Source organism: Lissotriton helveticus, chromosome 2_1 (assembly GCF_964261635.1).
Source record: "Lissotriton helveticus chromosome 2_1, aLisHel1.1, whole genome shotgun sequence".
In the NCBI taxonomy this organism is placed as follows: Eukaryota; Metazoa; Chordata; class Amphibia; order Caudata; family Salamandridae; genus Lissotriton; species Lissotriton helveticus.
The window spans coordinates 2,076,556,780-2,076,573,244 of NC_136059.1; positions in this window are offsets into that span (position 1 = coordinate 2,076,556,780).

Below are 16,465 nucleotides of genomic sequence, written 5' to 3' on the forward strand. Positions count from 1 at the left end.
TATCTCATTGATTGATCTTCCAGTTTGTGAGTTGACAACTGAATCGCCAAAGAGAAATGCACAAACATAGCCAAGAAAGATAGTGCAGAGAATTACTCCAGCATCAGGGAGTTCAGTGGGTCCTTCGCCAGATGAATTAAACAATTTGATAAGGTTGAACTGAAAAACGAAAACCTCAACCACAAAGTATAGATGTGAGCAAATTGAGGGTGGATCTGGAAGAAATGATTATTGGTACAATTAGTCCAGACAGAGTAGGTACTTACCGAGATGAAGAGTTGTTATTCTTATGTAAAAATATTACTTGGAAAGCAAGGAATCTTCATGAGAAATTAGCAGAGGCTGCTTGTGAATATGGAATAGACATAGAGAAGTCGAAGGTGTTACAGAAAACTTAAAGAATGGATTTCTCTGATAAGAGAGTTTGGATGCTTCTGGTAAAAGAGTGCAGATAAAAGAGTTGATGATTACTTTGAAGAAATGGGGAGATGTCGACCAATGGAAAGGTATGTGGGTGAAAAAGAAAGATGGAATGGCTTCTGACAAAGATGCATCTTTACTTCCTTTAAGGGAGACAGAGCATGCTGAAAGGGTGTGTCCGATGAGAGACGTTCCAGGTGGTGGATTGGTGGATATGTTCACGTTCCTAGGACGAGACAGGATATATTGTTGTTAGACTTGGCCCTTTTGGCAGGTTCACCCCTGAACTTTTTGCCCTAAACTGTGACAGGGTGGTAGTGATTTTAGGCCTCTGGGCACTTTAGCACTGTGGCCCAGTGTAAAGTGTGTGCGCTCTCTGAGTGTGTGTGGTGAGATTGGCCTGCCCTCTCATAGAAATGCATGAGGGATATGTGTCCATGGTAATTCCTGGTATGAGAGGAGTGCAGGGTCGAGTTTGGTATGTACGAACTTGTGAGAATAAATGCTGCGCAATAGTGTGCGCAGATTTATGGTGATTGGTGGAGAAATGCCAGTTTTAGAAGTTGGCAATTCTGTGTGCTCTGTGTCTGCCTGCCTGATGTGAATGCATGTCTGGCTTGTGATTTACAGGAGCTGAGAGGTGTGGGCGGCTCCAGGAGACAGGGTGAGTCAGCCCAGTGGTGAATAGAGAGATCTGCATGCAGATGGGAGGGAGGAGTTGCACCTTGGACCTGAAAAGGGCTGTTCCTCCCTTCCATAATGTTGGCTCCGCCCCCTGTGGTGTGTCTGATCACTGAGGCCCAACCTGACAAAGGGGAGAGAAGCTGGGCAAAACAAAGTGCTCCAAATCCCCCCTAAACCAGTTCTGACTGGTATACCCAAGCCCTGTGCTATGACACAAAGGGATTTGCAAATATAAATATAGGGACTGTGACCCCATGAAAGTGTGCTGTATTTGGTGCTGTTCCTGCTGAGGCATGCTGCTGCTGGGGCCCAGGGGGGCTGCCAGGAAGGCTTGCCTCCCTGGGCCTTGCATTTCCCTTACTCTCTACAGGATCTTTCTGCTGATGCCTCTTTCTGCAGGACCTTTGCATCCATCGCCTGGGAACGCTTTATTTTACTTTGGAAAAGAGAGCGTGGGCAGTTGCAGCGCTGCGCTGCATATGGAGATGGAGGGAATCCCCAGCGTACCCCGATTATGGAATATTTAAGAATGTGGATGCCCACCCTGCACTTTCACCCCAGAGAAACAACTGTCACGGCCCAATCGCCAAAAAGGAAGCCCGGCCGCCGCCTGACTGTGGGCGGGGCGCCAGGCGGAAGTGCAGCCGGAAGTGAAGGAAAAGCCAGGTGGTATTCAGGGAGGAGGACGGAAGTCTATACCGCCTCCCTGAGTGCCTATGACGAGTCCCGGGTCCCAGGAGGGGGCCCGGCTGAAGAGGGAAGGCAGCAGAGGTCGTCAATGGCAGCCCGGGGCTCCCAAGAGTGAACGGGAAGCCACACGACGCAAGAGAAGTGCTGCCGGTCCCACAGCACAGGATGGAGAAGACCGGAGTCTTGCGGGCCCGGTGGTTGCAGCACGACACCGGACAAAGCATCTCCAGCAAGAGAGCAATGCATAGAGCCGGTGAGTTGAGACGGCTAAGGGGGGGAGGCTAGATGCATGCAAGAGGTGAAGATTTGCTGAGCGGGCCCACAGTTGTAGTCCGCTCCAACGGTGGGGCATCTTGTGGTTTCAGAGCCCGTGCCACGCCCACATGGGACAAGTGTTAAGTTTGCAGAGCCGGTGTGGCTCCAACGTGAGGGCACAGAGGTGGCCGGGCCCCAGAGCTGCATTCATCCCAGCTGTCCCGCTCACTGAGGGCAGCTGCACCGAGAAGGCTTGTTTTATTGTTCGAGAGCCCCAGAGCAGGGCTCAGGACATTATTTCCCACTGCTCCTCCTGATAGAGGGCAGCAGCCACATTTGGCGCAGATTTGTTCAGGAGTCCCTGAGAGGGACAGAAGCGGCACAGAGGTGCCAGGCCTTCACAATTCTTCACAGCTGCCCAACAAGTAGTGGGAAGCTGCTATGTTTAGGTCACAGTTCTTTGTGGGCATGTTGTGAGTTAGGAGTGGGACGCACTCCTTGGCCCCATATCTTTCCCAGCTGCCCAGCAATTAGTGGGCAGCTGCTATGTTTAGGTTTGCGCAGTTGCGCACCTGGATTCTGCTGCCTAGGCAGCACGCCCTGACTTTGGGACAAAGGGCATTTGAGCCCCTGAGAAAAGGCCAGTTGACCAGGGTGACTGTTGGGTTATAGGGCGCCAGGCCCTAATATGATTTATGTGGTGCTAGGAAATATGATTCATGTAGTATGATTTACGCACCATGTTTTATACCTCTAAATTTGTTTTTATGATTATGAGGTTGGTTTGCATATTATGGTTTATGCTAGTGAGATTATGTTCCACTCAGATTACTTCCTAATGTGAGTTATGCTTAGGAGGTTAGGGTCAAATGCGTTAAGACTTATGAGATGATGGCATAATGTGTTTATGCTGGTGAGGTTGGCGCAGAATGTAATTCATGCCTAATGTGATACTGTGCATAATGTAGTTTATGTTACAGGCTGATGCTAAATACAGTGATTACCAGTGGTTACTGGTTGTACTCTTAGGATATGTTTTACTTTTACTAAGCTCGCTTTGTGATGGTTCTGACAGTGGTCGCTGTCAGGTGTATATAATCTCTTGTAGATATGACCTAGTGCCAGATAGCACCATGTATATTATGTGTTTACTATTCTAATGTGTTATGAGAATACAAAGGCTTTTTTTGATATAACCTTGTGTGGAGTTCCTTTTGTAGTGTGCCTGGGATGTTGTTGTTGTGTGCGTGCGCAAATGCTTTACACATGGCCTCCAGGATAAGCCTGACTGCTTGTGCCAAGCTATCAAGGGGGTGAGCACGGGTGATCTTTGGCATGTAACTCCCTTGCCCTGATTAGAGTGGTGGTCTCTGCCTGGCTTTGGCGCAAGCCTTAGCCAACCAGAGATCAAATTTCTAACAATTGTCTTTTACAAATGACTTTCCTAGATTGAGGGAGAAATCAGTCGAGTGGTACAAACAGGTTGAGAGGTTTGTGAAAGTTTCAAAGGTATTTTTGAAAGATTTAGATGGTTTGTTTGAGAGTGTTGTTCCAGCTGATGTGTGGACTGAGTGTAAGATTACTGTGGATTGGCCTGAAGAGGAATATCCAAGAGATCCAACGACAGGCGCACCTTCAGATGAGGTGATGAAAGAATACAATCAGGTAATAACTTACCTGAAGAGTAAAATGTCCCCAAAGAAAATAGATTGCGTTAAAATAGACAGAAGGACACAAGAATCAAAAGAATAGGTACATTCATACTATGAGAGGTTGTTACTTGTGTTCAAGGAGTATAGTGGGTTTGAGAATATCGGAGATAAGGATATGGGACATTTTGTATATCGTTTTGTGTTTGCATTGAAACATCGAGATTAGTAACATGATTCCACAACATTTAATTTGCTGGCAAAGCAAGACAATTGATGAAATATTAAGGCATGCTAAATATTGTAGCAATGATATTGACTTGAGACATAAGAAGTTGAAAGAGAAAATTATGTGGCCACAAGTGAAAGTAGAGGAGCAGCAAGAAGCGAACAGTGGCACTCAAACAGATTACCAGATGAAGGGTGTAAACCAGAAAAGTCAGGTATCTGGTGGTGGTGGCAGAGCTACAGGTAAAATGAGTAAAGAGGATTTAAAAAGGAAATATCCTTGTCATGCGGGCGGAAAGTTTGGGCATTGGAGGAATGAGTATAGATCTGTACAGAAGAGTAATGGGGTGAATCAAAATTTAAGTCCACAGATACATAATGAGGTGGTTGTGACTCAGCAACATCAGCAGCAGGTAGTTACTCCACAGTTACAGGTACCACAAGCTCCTATGCCAAATAATGTGAATGCTCAAGTACAGAGATACAGTGTGAGCACTGGATTTCATGCAGGTGAACAACTTGGTAAGAATCAAAATGTGCAAATGGTTTTACAATACTTGTTGCAATGCAATGAGAGTGATTCAGACTCATCTCAATGACGGTGCCTGAGGGGTAGGAAGAGTGCATGCTTGGCGCAACTCTAGAGGTAGATCAGTCAGGTCCATTTGTTGATGGAAAAGTGGAAGGTAATGACATTACATTCCTAGTGGATACTGGTGCTACCTGTTCTACTGTGAGAGCAGCAGAAATTCCTAACCTACCCCTATTTTGAGAAACTGTTCAAGTTGTAGGAGTCTCTAATAAGCATATTAAGACTCCAGTCACAAAGCCCATAGAGGTTCATATTGGAAGATTCAGAGACATGCATCGGTTCGTGGTATGTGATACGAGTCTAGTGATCTTTTTAGGAAGGGATATACTTTGTAAGATGAACTGCACCATCTATTATACGCCAGATGGTATTGCATTCCAAACACCAGATGAGGATGTTGCATTTAAGATGATGTGAGCGAAGCAAGGGACGGAAGTGGATGAGTTGTTTTCACTTCTCACTAAGAATGATTTGCCTTCAGAGCTGAGAGATTCAGTGAGGTCAGATGGTGCGGATCCTATACAGGTTACAGTGAAACCTGGTGCAACATATCCAAATATACCACAGTACAGAATGAGTCCTGAAATAATCGCAGGAGTTTCTCTTGTGATTGATCAAATGATTGTACAAGGCATTCAAAGAGAAATACTAAGCAGTCTTTGTAATTCGCCTATTACGGGAATTAAATAGCCACGTGGAAAATATAGTATAGTGCAAGATGTGAGGAAAATCAATAACATTATTGTACCCTGTTGTTCAATAGTGCCAAATCCAGAAGAGACTGCAGCACTGGTCATGCTGGACCTCAGTGCAGCATTCGATACTGTGCTGCACTCTAAGCTGCTATCTCGCCTATCAAAATTAGGAGTGAATGGTCCAGCACTCGACTGGCTTAGATCTTTCCTTACCATGAGATCATTCCAACTACACTGCCCACCCTTCAGGTCATCTTCCCGCAGTGTCAGCCATGGGGTTCCACAGGGCTCTAGTTTGAGCCCTACTTTGTTTAACATCTATATGGAACCCCTGGCTGACATAGTAAGGAATTTTGGGGTGGGCATTGTTAGTTATGCTGATGATACTCAACTCATGTTTAAAATTACACCGGACTGTAAGGAAAATGCCGCAAATTTTTCAAATTGCATGTCGGCAGTAGCCACTTGGATGGACGATAACTGTCTGCGCCTTAATGGAGAGAAGACAGAGGTATTGGTGGTGGGGAAAGAAACATCTGTGTGGTCTGATGCGTGGTGGCCCTGTGAACTGGGAAATCTCCCCACCCCTGCTAAAGTGGTAAAGAATTTGGGGGTCATGATAGACTCTGACCTATCGGGCAAAACCCATGTGAATAAAACTATAGGAAAGTGCACTGGCATACTTAAAACTCTCCGAAAAATCATTGACTTGATTCCTATAGGAGCAAGAAAAACCATAGTTCACGCCTTAATAACGCCACATTTGGACTATGGTAATGCCCTTTTAATAGGTCTCAATCTCAAAGGCCTTCACCAGCTCCAATGCATTCAAAATACGGCGGCTCGTCTGGTGTTAGGTCTCCCGAGAAAAACTTCTATTAAATCTGCCCTAACCAAACTGCACTGGCTTCCTATCAAGGAAAGAATTATTTTTAAAAATCTCTGCTATGCCCACAGGATAGCCCATAACAAAGGCCCCCTGTACCTAGGTAGTCTTCTGACTATACACCGACCGATGGGAGCTCTAAGGTCATCTGGTGCAATGCAATTTAAAATCCCCCGCATTAAAAAAGCTAAAATGGGTGGTAAATCCTTCCGATTTTTAGCTGCTAAGCACTGGAATGATCTCCCCCTTCAATTGCGGATGGAACCGTCCGAAAGAATTTTCAGGGCAAAACTCAAAACGCTCCTCTTCCCTAAATAGTTAGCTGATATGACTCTCTTTCTCTAGTATCTCTGGGTCCACCTTTTGGATGATTTATAAGCAGTTAGCGCGGGGACGCACAGTTTGTGCAGCCAGGCGCTTTATAAGTGTTTTTATTATTATTATTATTATTTATCAAATTCCCTGTGATGCAGAATGGTACACAGTAATTGATCTTTGTCAAGCGTTCTTTTCGATTTCTTTACATCCGGATAGTTAATATTTATTTGCATTCCGGTTCGGAGACCGTGTTTTTGCATGGTGCTCACGGGTACACAGAGGGTCCCTAAATTTTTTTTTTTTTAATGAAAACATTTTATTGGCATTTTATGTTGTAAAACAGTGATGCATTACATTAATTAGTCAATATCGCATACAGTATGGCCCATAGCATCATACAAACAGCAGTGTAGTTCTGGCATTGCTCATCAGGGTTTAAGAGTCCCCTGATTTTTTATCAGGTTTTGAAAAAGTGTCTAGAGACTTTTGGCATGCCATAAAAATCAGTATTGGTTCAATACATTGATGACCTACTGGTGGCATTGAAGAAACGAGAGGTGTGCGTGACAGATACAATTGCCTTATTGAACCATTTGGCAGAAGGTGGACATAAAGTAGCACCAACAACATTTCAATTTTGTAAGCAAGATGTTCAATATTTGGGACACAAGATAGAGAAAGGAGTCAGGAAAGTGACACCAGAAAGGATTAGAGTGATTCAACAAATAAGTCCTCCTAAAACTCAGAAAGAAATACAAATGTTTTTGGGAATTGTTGGATACTGTTGACAATGGATCAATGGTTTTTCAATGATTGCAAAACCTCTACAGAGGTTGACACACAAAGATGTGACTGATCCGATTGAGTTAGATGATGAAAACATGAAAGCTTTTATTGAATTACGAGACAGTCTTTGTCGAGCACCTGCAATGGGTATGCCAGATTATGGAGAGGATTTTGCCTTGTACTGTTGTAAGAGAGATGGGCGTGCATTATCAGTTTGGACTGAAAAACATGGAATAGCACGATGTCCAGTGGCATATTTTTTTGCTCCTTTGGGTTCAGTGGCTCCAGCGTTACCAGGTTGTTTGTAAGCAGTTGCTACAACTTGTGTGAGCTTGGAGCAGAGTGAATCGATTGTGATCGGATATCCAGTTAAAGTATATGTTCCACATTCAGTTGAAATTCTTTTGACAAGAACCCAGACTCAGCAAATGACTTGTAATCGGCTGACCAGGTATGAAAGAGTAATTTAGGGTGCTGAGAATGTGACAGTGGTGAAATGTACGATGATTAATCCAGCAACACTGTTCCCTAGTACATTTTGTGAAGAGGTTAAGGTTGAAGCAGATAATGATAGTTTATATGTGACAGAGTTGTGTACGAAACCAAGGCCGGATATCAAGGATAGTGCACTTGAAGAATCGGATAGTGTGATGTTTGTTGATGGATCTTGTCTGGGAAATGAAAGTGGTACATTGATTTCTGCCTATGCAGTATATACAGTGGCTAGAGTTTTAGAAGCATTCCTCCTAAATGGGGTCAAATGTGCACAAATTGCTGAACTAATCGCTCTGGTTAGAGCTCGTAAAATTGGCAAAAATCTGAGAGTAACCATATTTACTGACAGTCAATATGGTTTTGGGGTGTTCCACGATTTTGGGCGGCTATGGATGCAAACTGAATTTCTGACTTCTTTAGGTTCTCCCATCAAAAATAGCAAAAATGTAAAATATTTATTGATTGCCTTACAATTGCCCATAAAGATTGCAGTGATAAAATGTTCTGCACATAAATCAGGAAATGATTATGTGACGAATGGGAACAGATATGCAGATCTGTGCACCAAATTCAATTGCCATCAACAGAAGCGTGGAAAAAGAAAATACTAATTGCCACTTCAAGTATTCTTCTCTAGAATCTTGGGATGAAATTAGGAAGTTGCAGGATGAGGCAAGTGATGAGGAAAAATAGCTTTGAATAAAATCAGGTTGTACAAGGAGAACAGAAGCTGAAATGTGGGTGTATACAGACGATAGGCCTGTTATGCCAGATTGCTTACTTTTCCAGATGGCGAGAGTATAGCATGTAATTGCACATGTTGGAAGAGATGCAATGATTAGGCTCTTCAAGCAGTCATGGTATAACCCAAAATTTAGGGTCATTGCAGAAAGTCTATTTCAGAAATGTGCCATCTGTCAGCAGCAGAATCCAGGTAGAAAGACAGTTGTTAGTTGGGGACGAATTGGTAAATCAGCAGGACCATTTGAAGGACTCCAACTTGACTTCATAGAGCTACCCTTTGTAACAGACTAAAATATGTGTTGGTTGTTGTGTAGAGGCTTATCCTACAAGAAGGAATGACAGCCTAACCGTAGCTAAATTGCTTCTGAGAGAACGTATCCCTCGGTATGGATTTCCAGTCACTTTAGAAACAGACAGGGGAACACATTTCAACAATGAGATAATTCGGATGATTTGCGCAGCATTGCAAATTGAACAAAAGCTGCATTGTGCCTATCGACCAGAGGCTTCTGGAATAGTAGAGCAGATAAATGGCACTAGAAAATCTAGATTAGCAAAGGTATGTGCATCCACAACACTGAAATCGCCTGACGCTTTACCTCTGGTATTGATGAGTCTTAGAAGCCTTCCTGATAAAAAGACTGGATTGAGTCCTCATGAAGTACTATTGGGAAGAGCAATGAGACAAGCGATTGTGCCAGCAAACAAACTGATGAATATTTCTGATGATCTAGTGCATGATTATTGCAAAGGATTGGCTGATCTGGTGCATTCTGTGTTACATCAGGCTGGAGAAATTGCCACCACAACACAGCCGGATCAAGCACATGATTTGAGTCCTGGTGAGTGGGTTCTCATCAAGAAACACACAAGGAAGTCGTGTTTAGAAACCATGAGGCAAGGACCATATCAGATCATTTTGGTGACAACAGCAGCAGTGAAGTGTGGTGGCTTTCTAAACTGGATTCATGCGATCCAAACAAGAAGAGTCCCAAGTCCGCTTGAAGACGGTGAGTAGCGACTGGTCACAGAAAAGAAGAAACCAGAAGCTAGAGGTTGTGCAGCCAAAGAATCTGGAGTGACAGATTCTGATGAGCCTGTGGATGATGAACAACGGAGCACAAGCCAAGTAAAGTGGGCACCAGCTACTGGGTCTCGAAAGACTGCTATTGAGAAAGAAGAAGAGAAAGTCACAGAAAATAAAGAGCAAGTACAGAAAAGAAAAGGGCTGAAGAAAAGAACGTGTGAGCCTGAAAAGGAGGGTGAAGAAGAGGTTCAAGCAAAATGGGCAAGAAAAGGAGGCAATTGGCCAAGTGGAGTGAAAAGACTGAAATACACTCTTGAAAAGAGAGGGCCTGGACAAATAAATACTCCCCTTATCTCTCTATGCTCCATCGCATAGCCCATTCCTACTCGTGCACTCAGGTTATATTGAGCTGTTATGCTTGTACTAGTTGATTCAATGCCTATTAGATTCCCCACGTTAGACTCATCTTTGATTTGTTACCCATGCCTCAAATTGTAAAGCGCTCTGATATCCTTCGGGATCAAGTTTGCGCTATATAAAACTTTATACATAAACTGAACATGTAGAACTAGAGGACGAATTCGTGAAAAGAACAAAAAGAATAAAAATTCTGAGCAAAAGATATCCAACCCCAGAGTGGACGCATTTGATTTTGGAAGAGATTGAGAACATTGACCAAATAAAGAGAGTAGTTGGTAATGGTACTGAGCAAGTTGATGAAAGCAAATTGAAACCTCCTTAAAGAGAACTGTGAAAAGATTAAGGTGAATAATCTCCAGTCAAAATTCAGCTGAAAAAATAAAGAAGAATTGAAGAAGATTTGAAAGAGACTTGAAAAGACACTGATTTAAAAAAAAAGAAAAAGAGGGGAGTGAAGAAGAAAGCCAAGAAGTGTTTTGATACTCTGGATAAGGGTTTTTGAAATGTTAATTTTTTATAAGAGAGTTATTAGATTTTTTAGATATATTTCTAGTTTTTATTTTTTTATAGTATACAAAATAGCAGAAGCTACAGTGACTGAACATCCAAAACCTAGTTTAAAACTTAGGTGTATTAAAGCTTGCTTATGTAGTGTCTTACTATTAATATTAATGTGGTTGATACTAACTGTCATTGTTCCTGTTCTAACTGTGACTCATAATCAAAATAATACTAATAATGTAATAAGTGACAGAGTGAATGCTGTGACTAAAATACCTAATACTAATATAGAACAAATAGATGAAAGTATTTCACATCAGGATAAATCGATTAGTGATTTTTGTTAAATATTTTCACAAAACTACTCTACGAGTATGTTGACACGATGGATGTGAGTGATTGTTATGTCTGCATGCTATTACCTTCGTCTGTCTCAGAAGGTGTGACATACCATCATTTACCCTTAACATATGGTGTGTTATGTAGTGTACTAACCAGTTTATTTTATGATACAGGAAAGTTCTACTACTCAAATTTAGATTTAGTATTTTCTGAAATTCCTATTAGAAAGGATATGAATAGGTTAATTAGTAATAGAAGAGCAGAATACATGGGTGAGTTTTTATATATTACTCGCACTCTAGACATAGTATATGCTCATAGAAATAACCTAACTTGTAGTCTGCAAAGTGAAGAGAAGAATTTTATTAATATGGTAGAAGATAGAAGACAGAATTTTCACAGGAAAGCTGCTGAACAGGGGTCACATGTTCCACCATGGGCTTTTAGAGAGGGAAATTACAAGAAGGGTGAGACTTATGCTGCAATGTCTCTGGATTGACATTATAAAGGGAAGCTTTGCTTGCTTAGATTAAAAACTGACTATAACAATTTTTTCATAGGTACTAGTAAATGTGAATATACTTTCTTAATAACTGGCAGATGGGGATTGAAAGGAGGAACTGATAACATTTTTCCAGGGGTTTATTATGTGTGTGTGGTAAAAGTGCCTACTATAGGTTACCTGCACATTGGTATGCTAGTTGTTATTTTGGGATTGTTTTCCCCAAAGATTATCATGTAGATAAGAATAATAAAACCAATTAAATTAAGCATGGACTAATACGTAAAAAGAGAGCAAGTTTTTCAGAAATAGTAGGTGAAATTTTTGGTGCACTGATACCTTCAGTTGGGATCGTTCTAAATTCGCACAAAATTCGACAATTGTCTACAGTGGTTGATCATTTATCAACGGATACCGCGGGTGGGTTCCTAATGATTGATACTGAAATGGTTGCAATTAGATCAATGGTTTTGCAAAATTGACTTGCCCTTCATATCTTATTAGTAAAAGAGGGTGGAATCGGTGGCATGTTGAAAATCCAACATTGCTGTACTTATATTCCGCACAAGAGTAAAAGTCTAGAAGGGTATATTAAGAATATTATGAAATTACATGACAACTTGACCCAATTAGAGTTTGATGGTGTCTGGGAGAAATTTAGTAATACTTTTTCTTCTGTAGGGAAATGGTTTAATACATTTGGAAGTAGTTTATTAGGGAAATGCTAATACCAATAATTTAAATAGCTGCAGTCGTGTTATCAATAATGATGACATATAAATGTTGCAAATGTAAATGTGAGAAAAAGAAAATGATAGAATTAGATAACAAACAGAAAGCAAGAAAAAGAAAGAGAGATGAAATAGAATTAGAAGACATGAAAGGGGATATTATAATAAAATGAAAAATTTAGACGAAAGAATGATGAAGAGAGAAAAGAGTACAGACCTTTAGATAAAAATAGAGGTGGCATATAGAATGATGGGTATTTTTTGATGGCTCAAAAATGCCATCAAAAGGGGGAATTGATGGAGCAGGGTTTTAAGAACAAAACCTGCTTGAATTAACGCCCCAATAACACTTATTAATAATGTGAAGTGAGACTAATGTACACCGACACAAACAAGGGGAAAACCCTTTTGCGTATGCGTGCACTAATGCTAAGACTAATTCATGAAGGACAAGGCTGCATTTTTTATTTTGCTTTAAAAGATTAACAAAAATAATGCTGCTTCTGCACACTAATGCTCTTGCTAGGGTAAATAACACTGGGATTAGTACAAAGGTGGGAAGTTAACAGTGAAAAGTATATCTGTGATATTAATATTCTTTATGTTCTATTTACTTTAGAAACATATGGGCCTATAATTCTGCATGAATGCTAACGGGTTAATGTGAAGAATGGAATTAAATAAAATACTGAAAAACGAGCTCTGACAGAGAGTGGAGAGAAAGGCAGTAGCTGACCTTCACAAAAGAATGCCGTGTGCCTGCCAAGAAGCGGAAAAGATGGCTTGGGAAAGAAAGGAAAAGTTTAAACTTCTTCAGTCGAAAGCGGCAGTTACCGATACATGTTACAGACTTGAGGAAATGTGTGACTAGCATAATAACAATGAATAGAAAACAAAGATAGTATTAGAAAATGTGTTTGTGACTATGGTGGTGTGACAGAACACCCCCTGAATCAACCAATGAGAGACCGAAGTTTAGTGAATGTTTCAACTAATGTGGGTTGGTTTGGGTAGAACTGGGGAGCCTTTAGGGGTGTGGTTAGGTCGGCGTTGGGAGAGCTTAGAGGTTCCCCCAAAACCTTTCTCAGGGCACTCCCTACTATCCCTAAGGCCAAGGGGTGGTATTTCCTTATTTTCCTGGGTTAGTATTAGTTCGATGATTCGTACTTTGCATAATCATTTGCAAATGTATTTTTGTCTCTGAAACTTTTGTCTCTCCATTTATCCACTCCTTCATATGCGTTTATTCATTTGATATGAGTTTGATACTGCATGCATTGACAGATGTTCTCTCTATCGCTCTCAGTGATAAATACATTGATTGTGTTGTGTTTTCTGTACATATATGAGCTTTTATTATTCTTACATTATTTGGTGATGAAAAGAATTAACTTTATACCGAGTTTGTGGGTATTTAGATAATCATAAATAGACAGATAGTTATTATTATTACCATCAACTTCTCAACTTTACGACCAAAGGAAAGAGGTTAGAATGCAGGCTCAGTTAGTCGGTTAGTATTGATAGATACGAGCCTGTATAATGAAACACTGATTTAATTTAGTCTTGGAACTAAATTTACAGTGCCTTACAACTGATCTTTATTTTGTGGGGTGAGTTTGTGTCATGGACCCGTTGAATGTGTTGTTGTGAAGTTATAGATTATCGATTCCTGATTGGCACTGGATCAGTTTTTAGTAGCAGCGGACGGTTAATTATTGATTAGTAAAACTTATTGATTAGTAATTATTTGTTTCATAACATGAAGAGTTAGTGTTTTTATTTTATGTTGTGTTTGTGTTCCGAGTCCAGCCCTGCCTATTAGGTGCAACAGGATTCAGAGAGGAGAAGTGAATGGAGGTGTATCTGAAATAGACATCCATTGAGACGATTGAGAATGAGAGCGACTGCAGCCGGTCTTCAGTTTTGGCATGAGTGAAGGCGTAGAAAGGAAATGTACCCCTTGAAAAGGACTGCAACAGATTATTGCACCACTGTAGTGGAGGAAAGAGGCATAGTATACAGTAACATCTAATTATTTACCTCAGTAGTCCTTTAAAAGGCTCCAGTGGATGCTGTGGCACCTCACAAGAATTCCAGGCTGTTGGACCTGGCCCTTTTTGCCGGGATTCCCCCAGATTTTTGTCTGCTGTTGATGAGGGTATTTTTGTTGGCATTAGGACTCTGTAAACTTGCTTGTGCTCTGTCCCTAAAACATGGTAAAATTGGACTACACCTGATTGGCACAATATATTTACTTGTAATCCCCATTAAAGTGGTACTAAATGTACCCAGGGCCTGCAAATTAAATGCTATTAGTGGGCCTGCAGCACTCCTTATGCGCCACGCTAAAGTGGCACTTTAAAACTTGTCTCAGCCTGTAGTTCAGTTTTAAACTGCCAATACGACTTGGCAAAATAAACCTTTTGGCAGGCCTAAACGTTCATTTTTAATACATTCAAGACACCCCTAAGGTAGGCCCCAAATGTCCATGGGGAAGGATGCATTGTGTTTAAAAAGTAGGACATGTGAATTTCAGTATTACATGTCCTGGTAGTGACAAAATCCTAAATTCATTTTTCGATACTATAAACCCTCCTTAATGGTTACACTCAGTGCGACCAGATTCAGGTTATCGGTTTCTGCTCCTTGTCGCTATTTTTATTTAAACCTTTAAAAGTCAATAACTCCAGTTCTACTAGCAAGATGTTTATTGTTCTATTATCATTTGATTCAATGAAATGTTCTCTATTTTTCTAAATTGGTTTGGGATTTTTCTTATGCTGTGTTTTTACTTTATTACTGTTTGTGTGCTGCATCAATTCTTTACACTTTGGGGGATATTTACTAGAAAATGACGCACTGCGGCTCTGCAAGCCATTTTGCTGTACTGAGTTACATCATTAGAAAAGTGCTGGAATGCGTCATATTTACAGTAATATGACACATCCCTGTGTTTTCCTCTGCACTGGTGCACAATTGGCTGCCTAGTGTCAACGCAGGCACCCTTGCACCATGGTGTAAGGGGGCCTACATTGCAGGGATGATTGTTTTTGTGCAGGAAGGGACACACGCACAAAAAACAATAATGGATGGCTTATTCCACCTTCTGTGTGTGATACAAAATGGCCTGTGTTAGAACTGGGATGCCCTAGTTGGCTGAGATAGGTACCTTAGGCCAAGTAGGGATCCTCACTTCCATGTCAGGGAAAGGAAGGACACCTTCTCAGATAACCCCTGCTCACCCCCTTGGTAGCTTGGCAGGAGCAGCCAGACTTATCTTCAAGGCAAATGTGTAAAGTATTTGCAACCACGCTCCCAGCTCTCATAGTCATTCCCCAGATCCTATCACTTTCAGATCCAGACTGTCAATCCACAACCAGGCAGAGACACACAAAGGTTAGAGCACAAAAACCCAGCACTTCTAAAAGAGTGGTTTCTAAACACACAATGCAAAAACCACCTTCACAAAAAGATGTGTTATTGAATTGTGAGTTCAGGCATACTAAACTTCACCTCTCAATCTTAAGCCTTTGGGGAGATAGCCTGGAAACATATTACACAGCCTCCCCCATTCTGTCCTATGGGGAAGAGGGCCTTTCAACAGGGAAAAACAAAATAGAGAGTATTTCACTGTCAGGACATGGTGCACGCCTCAGTACATGTCCTACCTTTCACATACACTGCACCCTGCCCAGAGGGTACTTTGGGCCTACCATAGGGGTGTCTGATGTGCATAAAAAGGGACGGGTAAGGTCTGGCAAGTGGGTGCACTTGTCAGAACAACATGGCAGTTTAACAAACTGCGCGCATGTACTGCAATTGAAGGCCTGAGTTCTCTTTTTGAGGCTACTTGTGTGGGTGGTAAAATTAGTGCTGCAGGCCCACCAGTAGCATTTGCAATACCAGCCCTGGCACACATAGTGAACTTTACTAGGGACTTTACTAGTAAGACAAACATACCAATCATGGACAACCAATTACCATTACACTTTACACAGGGAGCACTTGCACTTTGACACTGATCAGCAGTGGCAAAGTGCCCAAAGCATCTAAGTTGGCAACACCTGGTCAGAAAAAAGGTCTAGGGGGAAAGCAAAAAGTTTAGGAAACTTTAGCCAATAACAGCCAAGTCCAACAGCCTGCAATAGGGAGGCTTTAGAATCTGATGCATTCCCAGGTTTACAAAACTTTTTGTGTGGGAACACCCAAAGCAACACCCATGCAACGCCCCTTTCACGCAGAGTAATGCATGAAAGGGGTGCATATTTACAAGGTGATGAAAATCCACGCAAGGTGGCTTTGCGTGGCCTTGCAAATATGGCTCCGCATTGTGTACCACCGGAGCATCAAAACAAAAGATGCTCTGGGAGCATAGGGGCCTTGCAAACATGCCCCCTTTGCCACTAAGTTAAGCTTGAATGTTTTTGTGCCAAGCTACTCGAGGGTTAAGCACAGGTTAATTTAATGACTATTGTGGTTGCCCTGACAAACATTATA